The sequence below is a fragment of the Melospiza georgiana genome, chromosome W (genome assembly GCF_028018845.1).
Source record: "Melospiza georgiana isolate bMelGeo1 chromosome W, bMelGeo1.pri, whole genome shotgun sequence".
Lineage (NCBI taxonomy): Eukaryota > Metazoa > Chordata > Aves > Passeriformes > Passerellidae > Melospiza > Melospiza georgiana.
The window spans coordinates 15,753,441-15,771,731 of record NC_080464.1 but is presented as its reverse complement, the minus strand read 5'-3'; positions in this window follow the sequence as shown (position 1 = coordinate 15,771,731).

Below are 18,291 nucleotides of genomic sequence, written 5' to 3'. Positions count from 1 at the left end.
ATCATTCATACTTGCCCTGACTGTCAATTGGTACAACCTCCTGTTTCTACAGGAGCAATCAACCCCCGAGGCTTACAAAGCCTACAGTTGTGGCAAACAGATGTTACTAAATAGCCTTCTTTTGGTAAATTTAAAAATATTCATGTTTCCATAGACACGTTCTCTGGTGCAGTTTTTGCTTCCCTTCACACAAGTGATACTGGCAGCCATGCCTGTCATCATTTCCTGCAAGCTTTTGCTTCATTGGGTATACCCCAAGAAGTAAAAACTGACAATGGCCCCGCATACATATCTCAAAAATTGGCCACATTTTTAAATGAATGGGGTGTTCGACACATTTTTGGTATTCCCCACTCTCCCACAAGCCAAGCAATCATTGAAAGAACACATCAAACCTTAAAACGCATATTAGATCAACAGAGAGGGGGAACGGAAATCACCCCACAGATGAGACTGAGTAAGGCTTTGTATGTTTTTAATTTTCTAAATAGTAAAAGTACAGAACCAGATCCACCAATCTTTAGACACTTTTCAAATAGCACACAGGCAAAACTGAAAGAACATCCTCCTCTTCTAATTAGAAACCCTGACTCTGGACAGATGGAAGGTCCGTTTCAATTAATAACGTGGGGCAAAGGGTATGCTTCTATTTCCACAGGTGCTGGAAGAATTAAGTGGGTTCCTGCCAAAAACGTCAAACCGTATCGCACTTCAGAACCTGTTGTCGAGCCTAGAACTGAGGAAGCGAGTACGCAGACGTAGACCGAATGGAAGGATCCCGGGTCTCGCCTGACGCCTCTTGTGCCTGACGTTCATTGTGCATCGGTGGAACCCGTGAACTCTGATTTTGTGCCAATTTTTATTTATGAGTATACGAATGAAATGCTGAATGTTTGTTTAACAAAGCTAATTTTTGGCTGAAAATTTAGGTTCTTGTTTTGGTTTAGAAAGAATTCTGCCAAAACTTAGTTCTTGAAAGAGATGGGGCAGAATCAAATGGTATACTTGTTTTGCTTGATTTTAATTGTTTTTTGTCGTGCAGATTTGCCTGAGGATCAACCGAAGACGAATGTTTGGGTGACCTTAGCCAAGGCTGCCAGATCGGATACTATATGTCTGTCTAATTCGGAACCAGAAAAGCCTTTCTCAACCTGTTTGGTTGGTGTGCCAGTGAAAGAGTTTCCTTTGGTCAGAAAAGAATCCAATGGTAAACCAGGTGGAATTGACAATGGAAACAGTCCTTCCTTCAATTGGAACATTTGTTCCAAGAAACTTCTCAGGGCAGCAAATGTTTCAAACAGTTGGGATGTGTTTCTACAGACGGACCAATCTCCACGGCAATTGCCAAAAGGGTATTGGATCATTTGCGGAGACAGAGGTTGGCAAGGCATTCCAGCCCACCTTGAAGGTGGCCCTTGCAGCATTGGTATGCTTACCATAATTGCCCCCACTGCCAAAGCAGTGATGAAAAAGAAACAAAGGAAAACGAGAGCTGTTCCTCATTATGATGAGAACTGTCAGAGTGATTTTATGCCTTGGAATGCCGCCAGAAGGGTTTCAGCAGGTCTATTTCTACCCCAATTGGCTTCAGCTGTGGCATTGAGACAATTAGATCGAGTTGGATGTTGGCTGAGCAAACAAGCTAATGCCACATCCTCCGCAATCAGTGATATGTTGACCAATGTTGATAGTATTAGACATGCTACTCTTCAAAACAGAGCAGCCATTGATTTTCTCTTACTGGCACAAGGACATGGTTGTGAGGAATTGGAAGGTTTGTGTTGTATGAATTTGTCTGATCATTCTGAATCCATTCACAAAAGCATTCAAAAATTAAAGGATCTGACAGCCCAAATTAAAGAAGACGGAGGTTCCTGGTTGGATGATTTGTATCAAAATTGCAGTTTTGCACCTTGGCTAAGGCAACTTTGCAAGATAGGTCTTGTCATATTAGGTGTTCTAATACTGATATTGATAGTGGTACCTTGTATACTCTGTTGTGTTCGGCGAATGATGAACAAAACAGTCCGAGAAGTTTTTGTCATTCAAGCAGGAGAATTAGGAAGTAGAAGCACAGAGAGTGTACGAAATCTCACGAAAGCAGTAGATGAGGGTATTGACATGAACGAAGGTTTTGAATTAAGGCCTTGGAATCGACCAGAGTTTTTTGAACGATGCCTTGTGACTGTTGCCAAACATATCTCTTTCAGGGATTGGGTCTTCACAGCATTAAGTTGCTGTGCCGTAATATAGCAATGCTTCAGTTTAGTGAAAATAGGTCTTCAGCAGATAATAAGCAGAAATTTTGCAATAGAGCTATGAAACGCAAATAGCAAGCGACAAGAAAATGAAAGCTTCTGGGTCAAACAGAGAGGGGGAAATGTTGGAATCCATAAGGTTAGAGGATTTTTAAGAAATGGTTAAAAAGAAGTATGTAGGCCTCAGACTGGAGTTTTGTTAGCATTGCAGAAAAGTTTCCCATGCAAGCAGAAAAAGTTTTCCATGCAAGCAGAAAAGTTTCCCAAGCAGTAGACGTGACAAATAACAATAGGCTTCTGTAGAATTGGCTTTAGGATGGCAACAAGGTTATTTAATGTATATCTTTAGAAGGTTAGCATGAATAGAACTCTGTTCTTTGTCTCTTATCAACTAGTCTTTGTTTTAGCTACGATTACCTATGTTTTATAAGATTGGATAGAATGCTTGTCAATATGTGTTTTCTGTGTCTGATTGGCTGAATTCTAGTCTGAGATGATTTTATGTATTGCTGTATGAGCCCTGTTGAAGGAGACATTTTTTGGTGTGGATCAGTGAGCTGTCATGTCTCCATTTTGTATTTTGAGACTGATGTGCTGGAAATAAAAGCAAAAATCTCTTCACTGGTCTGGTTACCATGTTATCCATATTTGGATATTTTGCCGCGGCCTAGTGGGTTCCTTTTTTAAGGCGTGCGTTCCTGACACCATTGGACTTATACCTGTCCCGTCCCCCGCATATTGCTGCCCCGTGTGAGGACGTAGAATAGAAGAAAAACAAAGAAAAATCGTGGAAGCACCAGCCGCGGAGACCCAAGTGTTAACAAGGAGGACACTGTATCATCTCTCCCGCCGAAACCAAGAAAATTGTAAGTAACTTATCTCGGGAGAGCGCTTGGGTGACGTTGGGAGGAAAAATAGAGAAAAAGAAAATTATTAAAAGAGCACAAAAATGGGAAAGAATTTATCAGAAGTTGAATGGGATGTTTTTCATCAATTAGAGACAATGTTACAAGAAAAAGGTCACTCTGAAATTTCAAAAACTGAGCTTAAAAACTTACTTATCTGGGTTAAAGCGAATACGCAAGATTTAAATCTGCAGTCTGCTTTTTCTTTTCATTTTTGGGATCAGATAAACTGGAGAATCTATAATCTAGTCTCTCTCAAAAAAGATGAAAGCTTAAGAGAACTTGTGCCGGTTTGTAGTACGCTGTTGTAGTGCTTTTTTTAACAAAGTGATAAAAATAAGATCAACTTGGACTCAGAAAACAGAGCTTCTGGTTCTCTCTCACGAAATTCCAGTAAACCAGAGACTGTGTGTGTATCGGAGAATGTTACAAGTGTTGTTGCAAATGCTGAAAGTATTGCTTTGAACTCTGTTGAACAAAATCTTTCTTCTCTCTCTCTGGGAAAAAATGAGACTCTTTCGGACTTTTCTTCGCGTTGTTCTGTTAATGTAAAAATATGTGACTCTTGTAAGGGGGATGGAACAAAGTGTGTAAAAGATGGAAATGAAAAAGTGATTGTACTTCCTAAAATTGTTTGTGCAGGGACACTGAAACCTGAATTGGATTCTGTTGGGCCTGGGGTGGAGGCTGAGGTGGCTGCTTCCACTCGGGAAATTGTGGTTCCAGGGAACTCTTTTTCAGTTAAGCAAAACCATGGTTGTTCTGGTGTTTGTCAATCTATAGATACAGAGAAAGAAAAATTGGCTTTAAGGGTGGAGTCCTTTGAAAGGAAGAGATGGAAGAAACTCGCGACTGTGTTGTTGCTGAAATTCAAAAAGCTGGACTTGAAATCTCTGCAACGAAAATTCAACAAGTTTCACCTTAGAAGTACCTGGGATGGAAGATGACTGAGACGACAAGAACACCACAAAAAATTCAGATCCGAACCAGAGTCAACAACCTACAAGAGTTACAACAACTTCTAGGAGAAATCAACTGGGTCAGACCGATGTTGGGAATCACCAATGATGAACTGAGTCCGCTCTTCCATTTGCTGAGAGGAAGTTGCGACATCACTTCGCCAAGAACTTTAACCCCTGAAGCTCGTGCTGCTCTCGACAAAGTCACAGAAGCTCTTCAAAAAAGACAAGCTCATCGCTGCGTTCCTGAAAATCCTTTCTTTCTTGCAATCTTAGGAGAGAAGAAGCAGCTTTGTGGTCTCATTTTCCAGTGGGATTCCACAGAGCAAGATCCTTTGTTAATAATGGAATGGGATTTTCCTCCCTACAGGTTTTCAAAGACCATTTGCTCAGTTTTAGAAATGATTGCATACATTATAATTAAGGCTAGAACCAGATTGTTAACTTTGGCAGGTCAAGAATTTTCAGTTATCTATTTGCCATTGAAAAATGATTATTTCAATTGGGCAATGCAAAATTCTGATGATTTACAATATGCATTCTTAGGTTTTCCAGGTGTTTGTTCCATACACTATCCAGCTCACAAACTACTGCAAGCAAAATTGAGTTTCAGAGAAAAACCTAAATTGAGTGAAGAACCTTTACATGCTGTGACTCTCTTCACTGATGGCTCTGGTAAAAGCCACAAGTCCGTTGTGACTTGGTTTAATCAAAAGACTAATGTTTGGGAATCTGATATTCAAACAGTAGAGGGATCCCCTCAAATTGTTGAGCCTGCTGCAGTAGTTTGAGCTTTTCAGCTGTTTCCTCAGCCTTTTAATTTGGTCACAGATTCTGCTTATGTTGCTAATGTAGTCAGGAGAATAGAAGGTTCCATTTTAAAGGATGTTAGTAATGAAACTTTACATCGTTGGCTTTCATGTCTTTTTATAACTTTGCAATATAGAACTAATCCATATTTTGTTTCTCACATTAGGGCGCATTCTTCACTTCCTGGATTTTTAGTGGAAGGAAATGCAAGAGCGGACAAGCTGACAATGGTCATTTCTAACACATTGCCAAATAGTTTTGAACAAGCAAAATTGAGTCGTGCCTTTTTCCACCAAAATGCACAAGCACTCATGCAAATGTTCCAAATCACTTAAAGTCAAGCTAAAGCTATCATTCATACTTGCCCTGACTGTCAATTGGTACAACCTCCTGTTTCTACAGGAGCAATCAACCCCCGAGGCTTACAAAGCCTACAGTTGTGGCAAACAGATGTTACTAAATAGCCTTCTTTTGGTAAATTTAAAAATATTCATGTTTCCATAGACACGTTCTCTGGTGCAGTTTTTGCTTCCCTTCACACAAGTGATACTGGCAGCCATGCCTGTCATCATTTCCTGCAAGCTTTTGCTTCATTGGGTATACCCCAAGAAGTAAAAACTGACAATGGCCCCGCATACATATCTCAAAAATTGGCCACATTTTTAAATGAATGGGGTGTTCGACACATTTTTGGTATTCCCCACTCTCCCACAAGCCAAGCAATCATTGAAAGAACACATCAAACCTTAAAACGCATATTAGATCAACAGAGAGGGGGAACGGAAATCACCCCACAGATGAGACTGAGTAAGGCTTTGTATGTTTTTAATTTTCTAAATAGTAAAAGTACAGAACCAGATCCACCAATCTTTAGACACTTTTCAAATAGCACACAGGCAAAACTGAAAGAACATCCTCCTCTTCTAATTAGAAACCCTGACTCTGGACAGATGGAAGGTCCGTTTCAATTAATAACGTGGGGCAAAGGGTATGCTTCTATTTCCACAGGTGCTGGAAGAATTAAGTGGGTTCCTGCCAAAAACGTCAAACCGTATCGCACTTCAGAACCTGTTGTCGAGCCTAGAACTGAGGAAGCGAGTACGCAGACGTAGACCGAATGGAAGGATCCCGGGTCTCGCCTGACGCCTCTTGTGCCTGACGTTCATTGTGCATCGGTGGAACCCGTGAACTCTGATTTTGTGCCAATTTTTATTTATGAGTATACGAATGAAATGCTGAATGTTTGTTTAACAAAGCTAATTTTTGGCTGAAAATTTAGGTTCTTGTTTTGGTTTAGAAAGAATTCTGCCAAAACTTAGTTCTTGAAAGAGATGGGGCAGAATCAAATGGTATACTTGTTTTGCTTGATTTTAATTGTTTTTTGTCGTGCAGATTTGCCTGAGGATCAACCGAAGACGAATGTTTGGGTGACCTTAGCCAAGGCTGCCGGATCGGATACTATATGTCTGTCTAATTCGGAACCAGAAAAGCCTTTCTCAACCTGTTTGGTTGGTGTGCCAGTGAAAGAGTTTCCTTTGGTCAGAAAAGAATCCAATGGTAAACCAGGTGGAATTGACAATGGAAACAGTCCTTCCTTCAATTGGAACATTTGTTCCAAGAAACTTCTCAGGGCAGCAAATGTTTCAAACAGTTGGGATGTGTTTCTACAGACGGACCAATCTCCACGGCAATTGCCAAAAGGGTATTGGATCATTTGCGGAGACAGAGGTTGGCAAGGCATTCCAGCCCACCTTGAAGGTGGCCCTTGCAGCATTGGTATGCTTACCATAATTGCCCCCACTGCCAAAGCAGTGATGAAAAAGAAACAAAGGAAAACAAGAGCTGTTCCTCATTATGATGAGAACTGTCAGAGTGATTTTATGCCTTGGAATGCTGCCAGAAGGGTTTCAGCAGGTGTATTTCTACCCCAATTGGCTTCAGCTGTGGCATTGAGACAATTAGATCGAGTTGGATGTTGGCTGAGCAAACAAGCTAATGCCACATCCTCCGCAATCAGTGATATGTTGACCAATGTTGATAGTATTAGACATGCTACTCTTCAAAACAGAGCAGCCATTGATTTTCTCTTACTGGCACAAGGACATGGTTGTGAGGAATTGGAAGGTTTGTGTTGTATGAATTTGTCTGATCATTCTGAATCCATTCACAAAAGCATTCAAAAATTAAAGGATCTGACAGCCCAAATTAAAGAAGACGGAGGTTCCTGGTTGGATGATTTGTATCAAAATTGCAGTTTTGCACCTTGGCTAAGGCAACTTTGCAAGATAGGTCTTGACATATTAGGTGTTCTAATACTGATATTGATAGTGGTACCTTGTATACTCTGTTGTGTTCGGCGAATGATGAACAAAACAGTCCGAGAAGTTTTTGTCATTCAAGCAGGAGAATTAGGAAGTAGAAGCACAGAGAGTGTACGAAATCTCACGAAAGCAGTAGATGAGGGTATTGACATGAACGAAGGTTTTGAATTAAGGCCTTGGAATCGACCAGAGTTTTTTGAACGATGCCTTGTGACTGTTGCCAAACATATCTCTTTCAGGGATTGGGTCTTCACAGCATTAAGTTGCTGTGCCGTAATATAGCAATGCTTCAGTTTAGTGAAAATAGGTCTTCAGCAGATAATAAGCAGAAATTTTGCAATAGAGCTATGAAACGCAAATAGCAAGCGACAAGAAAATGAAAGCTTCTGGGTCAAACAGAGAGGGGGAAATGTTGGAATCCATAAGGTTAGAGGATTTTTAAGAAATGTTTAAAAAGAAGTATGTAGGCCTTAGACTGGAGTTTTGTTAGCATTGCAGAAAAGTTTCCCATGCAAGCAGAAAAAGTTTTCCATGCAAGCAGAAAAGTTTCCCAAGCAGTAGACGTGACAAATAACAATAGGCTTCTGTAGAATTGGCTTTAGGATGGCAACAAGGTTATTTAATGTATATCTTTAGAAGGTTAGCATGAATAGAACTCTGTTCTTTGTCTCTTATCAACCAGTCTTTGTTTTTGCTACGATTACCTATGTTTTACAAGATTGGATAGAATGCTTGTCAATATGTGTTTTCTGTGTCTGATTGGCTGAATTCTAGTCTGAGATGATTTTATGTATTGCTGTATGAGCCCTGTTGAAGGAGACATTTTTTGGTGTGGATCAGTGAGCTGTCATGTCTCCATTTTGTATTTTGAGACTGATGTGCTGGAAATAAAAGCAAAAATCTCTTCACTGGTCTGGTTACCATGTTATCCATGTTTGGATATTTTGCCGCGGCCTAGTGGGTTCCTTTTTTAAGGCGTGCGTTCCTGACACCATTGGACTTATACCTGTCCCGTCCCCCGCATATTGCTGCCCCGTGTGAGGACGTAGAATAGAAGAAAAACAAAGAAAAATCGTGGAAGCACCAGCCGCGGAGACCCAAGTGTTAACAAGGAGGACACTGTATCATCTCTCCCGCCGAAACCAAGAAAATTGTAAGTAACTTATCTCGGGAGAGCGCTTGGGTGACGTTGGGAGGAAAAATAGAGAAAAAGAAAATTATTAAAAGAGCACAAAAATGGGAACGAATTTATCAGAAGTTGAATGGGATGTTTTTTATCAATTAGAGACAATGTTACAAGAAAAAGGTCACTCTGAAATTTCAAAAACTGAGCTTAAAAACTTACTTATCTGGGTTAGAGCGAATACGCAAGATTTAAATCTGCAGTCTGCTTTTTCTTTTCATTTTTGGGATCAGATAAACTGGAGAATCTATAATCTAGTCTCTCTCAAAAAAGATGAAAGCTTAAGAGAACTTGTGCCGGTTTGTAGTGCGCTGTTGTAGTGCTTTTTTAAACAAAGTGATAAAAATAAGATCAACTTGGACTCAGAAAACAGAGCTTCTGGTTCTCTCTCACGAAATTCCAGTAAACCAGAGACTGTGTGTGTATCGGAGAATGTTACAAGTGTTGTTGCAAATGCTGAAAGTATTGCTTTGAACTCTGTTGAACAAAATCTTTCTTCTCTCTCTCTGGGAAAAAAATGAGACTCTTTCGGACTTTTCTTCGCGTTGTTCTGTTAATGTAAAAATATGTGACTCTTGTAAGGGGGATGGAACAAAGTGTGTAAAAGATGGAAATGGAAAAGTGACTGTACTTCCTAAAATTGTTTGTGCAGGGACACTGAAACCTGAATTGGATTCTGTTGGGCCTGGGGTGGAGGCTGAGGTGGCTGCTTCCACTCGGGAAATTGTGGTTCCAGGGAACTCTTTTTCAGTTAAGCAAAACCATGGTTGTTCTGGTGTTTGTCAATCTATAGATACAGAGAAAGAAAAATTGGCTTTAAGGGTGGAGTCCTTTGAAAGGAAGAGATGGAAGAAACTCGCGACTGTGTTGTTGCTGAAATTCAAAAAGCTGGACTTGAAATCTCTGCAACGAAAATTCAACAAGTTTCACCTTAGAAGTACCTGGGATGGAAGATGACTGAGACGACAAGAACACCACAAAAAATTCAGATCCGAACCAGAGTCAACAACCTACAAGAGTTACAACAACTTCTAGGAGAAATCAACTGGGTCAGACCGATGTTGGGAATCACCAATGATGAACTGAGTCCGCTCTTCCATTTGCTGAGAGGAAGTTGCGACATCACTTCGCCAAGAACTTTAACCCCTGAAGCTCGTGCTGCTCTCGACAAAGTCACAGAAGCTCTTCAAAAAAGACAAGCTCATCGCTGCGTTCCTGAAAATCCTTTCTTTCTTGCAATCTTAGGAGAGAAGAAGCAGCTTTGTGGTCTCATTTTCCAGTGGGATTCCACAGAGCAAGATCCTTTGTTAATAATGGAATGGGATTTTCCTCCCTACAGGTTTTCAAAGACCATTTGCTCAGTTTTAGAAATGATTGCATACATTATAATTAAGGCTAGAACCAGATTGTTAACTTTGGCAGGTCAAGAATTTTCAGTTATCTATTTGCCATTGAAAAATGATTATTTCAATTGGGCAATGCAAAATTCTGATGATTTACAATATGCATTCTTAGGTTTTCCAGGTGTTTGTTCCATACACTATCCAGCTCACAAACTACTGCAAGCAAAATTGAGTTTCAGAGAAAAACCTAAATTTAGTGAAGAACCTTTACATGCTGTGACTCTCTTCACTGATGGCTCTGGTAAAAGCCACAGGTCCGTTGTGACTTGGTTTAATCAAAAGACTAATGTTTGGGAATCTGATATTCAAACAGTAGAGGGATCCCCTCAAATTGTTGAGCCTGCTGCAGTAGTTTGAGCTTTTCAGCTGTTTCCTCAGCCTTTTAATTTGGTCACAGATTCTGCTTATGTTGCTAATGTAGTCAGGAGAATAGAAGGTTCCATTTTAAAGGATGTTAGTAATGAAACTTTACATCGTTGGCTTTCATGTCTTTTTATAACTTTGCAATATAGAACTAATCCATATTTTGTTTCTCACATTAGGGCGCATTCTTCACTTCCTGGATTTTTAGTGGAAGGAAATGCAAGAGCGGACAAGCTGACAATGGTCATTTCTAACACATTGCCAAATAGTTTTGAACAAGCAAAATTGAGTCGTGCCTTTTTCCACCAAAATGCACAAGCACTCATGCAAATGTTCCAAATCACTTAAAGTCAAGCTAAAGCTATCATTCATACTTGCCCTGACTGTCAATTGGTACAACCTCCTGTTTCTACAGGAGCAATCAACCCCCGAGGCTTACAAAGCCTACAGTTGTGGCAAACAGATGTTACTAAATAGCCTTCTTTTGGTAAATTTAAAAATATTCATGTTTCCATAGACACGTTCTCTGGTGCAGTTTTTGCTTCCCTTCACACAAGTGATACTGGCAGCCATGCCTGTCATCATTTCCTGCAAGCTTTTGCTTCATTGGGTATACCCCAAGAAGTAAAAACTGACAATGGCCCCGCATACATATCTCAAAAATTGGCCACATTTTTAAATGAATGGGGTGTTCGACACATTTTTGGTATTCCCCACTCTCCCACAAGCCAAGCAATCATTGAAAGAACACATCAAACCTTAAAACGCATATTAGATCAACAGAGAGGGGGAACGGAAATCACCCCACAGATGAGACTGAGTAAGGCTTTGTATGTTTTTAATTTTCTAAATAGTAAAAGTACAGAACCAGATCCACCAATCTTTAGACACTTTTCAAATAGCACACAGGCAAAACTGAAAGAACATCCTCCTCTTCTAATTAGAAACCCTGACTCTGGACAGATGGAAGGTCCGTTTCAATTAATAACGTGGGGCAAAGGGTATGCTTCTATTTCCACAGGTGCTGGAAGAATTAAGTGGGTTCCTGCCAAAAACGTCAAACCGTATCGCACTTCAGAACCTGTTGTCGAGCCTAGAACTGAGGAAGCGAGTACGCAGACGTAGACCGAATGGAAGGATCCCGGGTCTCGCCTGACGCCTCTTGTGCCTGACGTTCATTGTGCATCGGTGGAACCCGTGAACTCTGATTTTGTGCCAATTTTTATTTATGAGTATACGAATGAAATGCTGAATGTTTGTTTAACAAAGCTAATTTTTGGCTGAAAATTTAGGTTCTTGTTTTGGTTTAGAAAGAATTCTGCCAAAACTTAGTTCTTGAAAGAGATGGGGCAGAATCAAATGGTATACTTGTTTTGCTTGATTTTAATTGTTTTTTGTCGTGCAGATTTGCCTGAGGATCAACCGAAGACGAATGTTTGGGTGACCTTAGCCAAGGCTGCCGGATCGGATACTATATGTCTGTCTAATTCGGAACCAGAAAAGCCTTTCTCAACCTGTTTGGTTGGTGTGCCAGTGAAAGAGTTTCCTTTGGTCAGAAAAGAATCCAATGGTAAACCAGGTGGAATTGACAATGGAAACAGTCCTTCCTTCAATTGGAACATTTGTTCCAAGAAACTTCTCAGGGCAGCAAATGTTTCAAACAGTTGGGATGTGTTTCTACAGACGGACCAATCTCCACGGCAATTGCCAAAAGGGTATTGGATCATTTGCGGAGACAGAGGTTGGCAAGGCATTCCAGCCCACCTTGAAGGTGGCCCTTGCAGCATTGGTATGCTTACCATAATTGCCCCCACTGCCAAAGCAGTGATGAAAAAGAAACAAAGGAAAACAAGAGCTGTTCCTCATTATGATGAGAACTGTCAGAGTGATTTTATGCCTTGGAATGCTGCCAGAAGGGTTTCAGCAGGTGTATTTCTACCCCAATTGGCTTCAGCTGTGGCATTGAGACAATTAGATCGAGTTGGATGTTGGCTGAGCAAACAAGCTAATGCCACATCCTCCGCAATCAGTGATATGTTGACCAATGTTGATAGTATTAGACATGCTACTCTTCAAAACAGAGCAGCCATTGATTTTCTCTTACTGGCACAAGGACATGGTTGTGAGGAATTGGAAGGTTTGTGTTGTATGAATTTGTCTGATCATTCTGAATCCATTCACAAAAGCATTCAAAAATTAAAGGATCTGACAGCCCAAATTAAAGAAGACGGAGGTTCCTGGTTGGATGATTTGTATCAAAATTGCAGTTTTGCACCTTGGCTAAGGCAACTTTGCAAGATAGGTCTTGACATATTAGGTGTTCTAATACTGATATTGATAGTGGTACCTTGTATACTCTGTTGTGTTCGGCGAATGATGAACAAAACAGTCCGAGAAGTTTTTGTCATTCAAGCAGGAGAATTAGGAAGTAGAAGCACAGAGAGTGTACGAAATCTCACGAAAGCAGTAGATGAGGGTATTGACATGAACGAAGGTTTTGAATTAAGGCCTTGGAATCGACCAGAGTTTTTTGAACGATGCCTTGTGACTGTTGCCAAACATATCTCTTTCAGGGATTGGGTCTTCACAGCATTAAGTTGCTGTGCCGTAATATAGCAATGCTTCAGTTTAGTGAAAATAGGTCTTCAGCAGATAATAAGCAGAAATTTTGCAATAGAGCTATGAAACGCAAATAGCAAGCGACAAGAAAATGAAAGCTTCTGGGTCAAACAGAGAGGGGGAAATGTTGGAATCCATAAGGTTAGAGGATTTTTAAGAAATGTTTAAAAAGAAGTATGTAGGCCTTAGACTGGAGTTTTGTTAGCATTGCAGAAAAGTTTCCCATGCAAGCAGAAAAAGTTTTCCATGCAAGCAGAAAAGTTTCCCAAGCAGTAGACGTGACAAATAACAATAGGCTTCTGTAGAATTGGCTTTAGGATGGCAACAAGGTTATTTAATGTATATCTTTAGAAGGTTAGCATGAATAGAACTCTGTTCTTTGTCTCTTATCAACCAGTCTTTGTTTTTGCTACGATTACCTATGTTTTACAAGATTGGATAGAATGCTTGTCAATATGTGTTTTCTGTGTCTGATTGGCTGAATTCTAGTCTGAGATGATTTTATGTATTGCTGTATGAGCCCTGTTGAAGGAGACATTTTTTGGTGTGGATCAGTGAGCTGTCATGTCTCCATTTTGTATTTTGAGACTGATGTGCTGGAAATAAAAGCAAAAATCTCTTCACTGGTCTGGTTACCATGTTATCCATGTTTGGATATTTTGCCGCGGCCTAGTGGGTTCCTTTTTTAAGGCGTGCGTTCCTGACACCATTGGACTTATACCTGTCCCGTCCCCCGCATATTGCTGCCCCGTGTGAGGACGTAGAATAGAAGAAAAACAAAGAAAAATCGTGGAAGCACCAGCCGCGGAGACCCAAGTGTTAACAAGGAGGACACTGTATCATCTCTCCCGCCGAAACCAAGAAAATTGTAAGTAACTTATCTCGGGAGAGCGCTTGGGTGACGTTGGGAGGAAAAATAGAGAAAAAGAAAATTATTAAAAGAGCACAAAAATGGGAACGAATTTATCAGAAGTTGAATGGGATGTTTTTTATCAATTAGAGACAATGTTACAAGAAAAAGGTCACTCTGAAATTTCAAAAACTGAGCTTAAAAACTTACTTATCTGGGTTAGAGCGAATACGCAAGATTTAAATCTGCAGTCTGCTTTTTCTTTTCATTTTTGGGATCAGATAAACTGGAGAATCTATAATCTAGTCTCTCTCAAAAAAGATGAAAGCTTAAGAGAACTTGTGCCGGTTTGTAGTGCGCTGTTGTAGTGCTTTTTTAAACAAAGTGATAAAAATAAGATCAACTTGGACTCAGAAAACAGAGCTTCTGGTTCTCTCTCACGAAATTCCAGTAAACCAGAGACTGTGTGTGTATCGGAGAATGTTACAAGTGTTGTTGCAAATGCTGAAAGTATTGCTTTGAACTCTGTTGAACAAAATCTTTCTTCTCTCTCTCTGGGAAAAAAATGAGACTCTTTCGGACTTTTCTTCGCGTTGTTCTGTTAATGTAAAAATATGTGACTCTTGTAAGGGGGATGGAACAAAGTGTGTAAAAGATGGAAATGGAAAAGTGACTGTACTTCCTAAAATTGTTTGTGCAGGGACACTGAAACCTGAATTGGATTCTGTTGGGCCTGGGGTGGAGGCTGAGGTGGCTGCTTCCACTCGGGAAATTGTGGTTCCAGGGAACTCTTTTTCAGTTAAGCAAAACCATGGTTGTTCTGGTGTTTGTCAATCTATAGATACAGAGAAAGAAAAATTGGCTTTAAGGGTGGAGTCCTTTGAAAGGAAGAGATGGAAGAAACTCGCGACTGTGTTGTTGCTGAAATTCAAAAAGCTGGACTTGAAATCTCTGCAACGAAAATTCAACAAGTTTCACCTTAGAAGTACCTGGGATGGAAGATGACTGAGACGACAAGAACACCACAAAAAATTCAGATCCGAACCAGAGTCAACAACCTACAAGAGTTACAACAACTTCTAGGAGAAATCAACTGGGTCAGACCGATGTTGGGAATCACCAATGATGAACTGAGTCCGCTCTTCCATTTGCTGAGAGGAAGTTGCGACATCACTTCGCCAAGAACTTTAACCCCTGAAGCTCGTGCTGCTCTCGACAAAGTCACAGAAGCTCTTCAAAAAAGACAAGCTCATCGCTGCGTTCCTGAAAATCCTTTCTTTCTTGCAATCTTAGGAGAGAAGAAGCAGCTTTGTGGTCTCATTTTCCAGTGGGATTCCACAGAGCAAGATCCTTTGTTAATAATGGAATGGGATTTTCCTCCCTACAGGTTTTCAAAGACCATTTGCTCAGTTTTAGAAATGATTGCATACATTATAATTAAGGCTAGAACCAGATTGTTAACTTTGGCAGGTCAAGAATTTTCAGTTATCTATTTGCCATTGAAAAATGATTATTTCAATTGGGCAATGCAAAATTCTGATGATTTACAATATGCATTCTTAGGTTTTCCAGGTGTTTGTTCCATACACTATCCAGCTCACAAACTACTGCAAGCAAAATTGAGTTTCAGAGAAAAACCTAAATTTAGTGAAGAACCTTTACATGCTGTGACTCTCTTCACTGATGGCTCTGGTAAAAGCCACAGGTCCGTTGTGACTTGGTTTAATCAAAAGACTAATGTTTGGGAATCTGATATTCAAACAGTAGAGGGATCCCCTCAAATTGTTGAGCCTGCTGCAGTAGTTTGAGCTTTTCAGCTGTTTCCTCAGCCTTTTAATTTGGTCACAGATTCTGCTTATGTTGCTAATGTAGTCAGGAGAATAGAAGGTTCCATTTTAAAGGATGTTAGTAATGAAACTTTACATCGTTGGCTTTCATGTCTTTTTATAACTTTGCAATATAGAACTAATCCATATTTTGTTTCTCACATTAGGGCGCATTCTTCACTTCCTGGATTTTTAGTGGAAGGAAATGCAAGAGCGGACAAGCTGACAATGGTCATTTCTAACACATTGCCAAATAGTTTTGAACAAGCAAAATTGAGTCGTGCCTTTTTCCACCAAAATGCACAAGCACTCATGCAAATGTTCCAAATCACTTAAAGTCAAGCTAAAGCTATCATTCATACTTGCCCTGACTGTCAATTGGTACAACCTCCTGTTTCTACAGGAGCAATCAACCCCCGAGGCTTACAAAGCCTACAGTTGTGGCAAACAGATGTTACTAAATAGCCTTCTTTTGGTAAATTTAAAAATATTCATGTTTCCATAGACACGTTCTCTGGTGCAGTTTTTGCTTCCCTTCACACAAGTGATACTGGCAGCCATGCCTGTCATCATTTCCTGCAAGCTTTTGCTTCATTGGGTATACCCCAAGAAGTAAAAACTGACAATGGCCCCGCATACATATCTCAAAAATTGGCCACATTTTTAAATGAATGGGGTGTTCGACACATTTTTGGTATTCCCCACTCTCCCACAAGCCAAGCAATCATTGAAAGAACACATCAAACCTTAAAACGCATATTAGATCAACAGAGAGGGGGAACGGAAATCACCCCACAGATGAGACTGAGTAAGGCTTTGTATGTTTTTAATTTTCTAAATAGTAAAAGTACAGAACCAGATCCACCAATCTTTAGACACTTTTCAAATAGCACACAGGCAAAACTGAAAGAACATCCTCCTCTTCTAATTAGAAACCCTGACTCTGGACAGATGGAAGGTCCGTTTCAATTAATAACGTGGGGCAAAGGGTATGCTTCTATTTCCACAGGTGCTGGAAGAATTAAGTGGGTTCCTGCCAAAAACGTCAAACCGTATCGCACTTCAGAACCTGTTGTCGAGCCTAGAACTGAGGAAGCGAGTACGCAGACGTAGACCGAATGGAAGGATCCCGGGTCTCGCCTGACGCCTCTTGTGCCTGACGTTCATTGTGCATCGGTGGAACCCGTGAACTCTGATTTTGTGCCAATTTTTATTTATGAGTATACGAATGAAATGCTGAATGTTTGTTTAACAAAGCTAATTTTTGGCTGAAAATTTAGGTTCTTGTTTTGGTTTAGAAAGAATTCTGCCAAAACTTAGTTCTTGAAAGAGATGGGGCAGAATCAAATGGTATACTTGTTTTGCTTGATTTTAATTGTTTTTTGTCGTGCAGATTTGCCTGAGGATCAACCGAAGACGAATGTTTGGGTGACCTTAGCCAAGGCTGCCGGATCGGATACTATATGTCTGTCTAATTCGGAACCAGAAAAGCCTTTCTCAACCTGTTTGGTTGGTGTGCCAGTGAAAGAGTTTCCTTTGGTCAGAAAAGAATCCAATGGTAAACCAGGTGGAATTGACAATGGAAACAGTCCTTCCTTCAATTGGAACATTTGTTCCAAGAAACTTCTCAGGGCAGCAAATGTTTCAAACAGTTGGGATGTGTTTCTACAGACGGACCAATCTCCACGGCAATTGCCAAAAGGGTATTGGATCATTTGCGGAGACAGAGGTTGGCAAGGCATTCCAGCCCACCTTGAAGGTGGCCCTTGCAGCATTGGTATGCTTACCATAATTGCCCCCACTGCCAAAGCAGTGATGAAAAAGAAACAAAGGAAAACGAGAGCTGTTCCTCATTATGATGAGAACTGTCAGAGTGATTTTATGCCTTGGAATGCCGCCAGAAGGGTTTCAGCAGGTCTATTTCTACCCCAATTGGCTTCAGCTGTGGCATTGAGACAATTAGATCGAGTTGGATGTTGGCTGAGCAAACAAGCTAATGCCACATCCTCCGCAATCAGTGATATGTTGACCAATGTTGATAGTATTAGACATGCTACTCTTCAAAACAGAGCAGCCATTGATTTTCTCTTACTGGCACAAGGACATGGTTGTGAGGAATTGGAAGGTTTGTGTTGTATGAATTTGTCTGATCATTCTGAATCCATTCACAAAAGCATTCAAAAATTAAAGGATCTGACAGCCCAAATTAAAGAAGACGGAGGTTCCTGGTTGGATGATTTGTATCAAAATTGCAGTTTTGCACCTTGGCTAAGGCAACTTTGCAAGATAGGTCTTGACATATTAGGTGTTCTAATACTGATATTGATAGTGGTACCTTGTATACTCTGTTGTGTTCGGCGAATGATGAACAAAACAGTCCGAGAAGTTTTTGTCATTCAAGCAGGAGAATTAGGAAGTAGAAGCACAGAGAGTGTACGAAATCTCACGAAAGCAGTAGATGAGGGTATTGACATGAACGAAGGTTTTGAATTAAGGCCTTGGAATCGACCAGAGTTTTTTGAACGATGCCTTGTGACTGTTGCCAAACATATCTCTTTCAGGGATTGGGTCTTCACAGCATTAAGTTGCTGTGCCGTAATATAGCAATGCTTCAGTTTAGTGAAAATAGGTCTTCAGCAGATAATAAGCAGAAATTTTGCAATAGAGCTATGAAACGCAAATAGCAAGCGACAAGAAAATGAAAGCTTCTGGGTCAAACAGAGAGGGGGAAATGTTGGAATCCATAAGGTTAGAGGATTTTTAAGAAATGGTTAAAAAGAAGTATGTAGGCCTT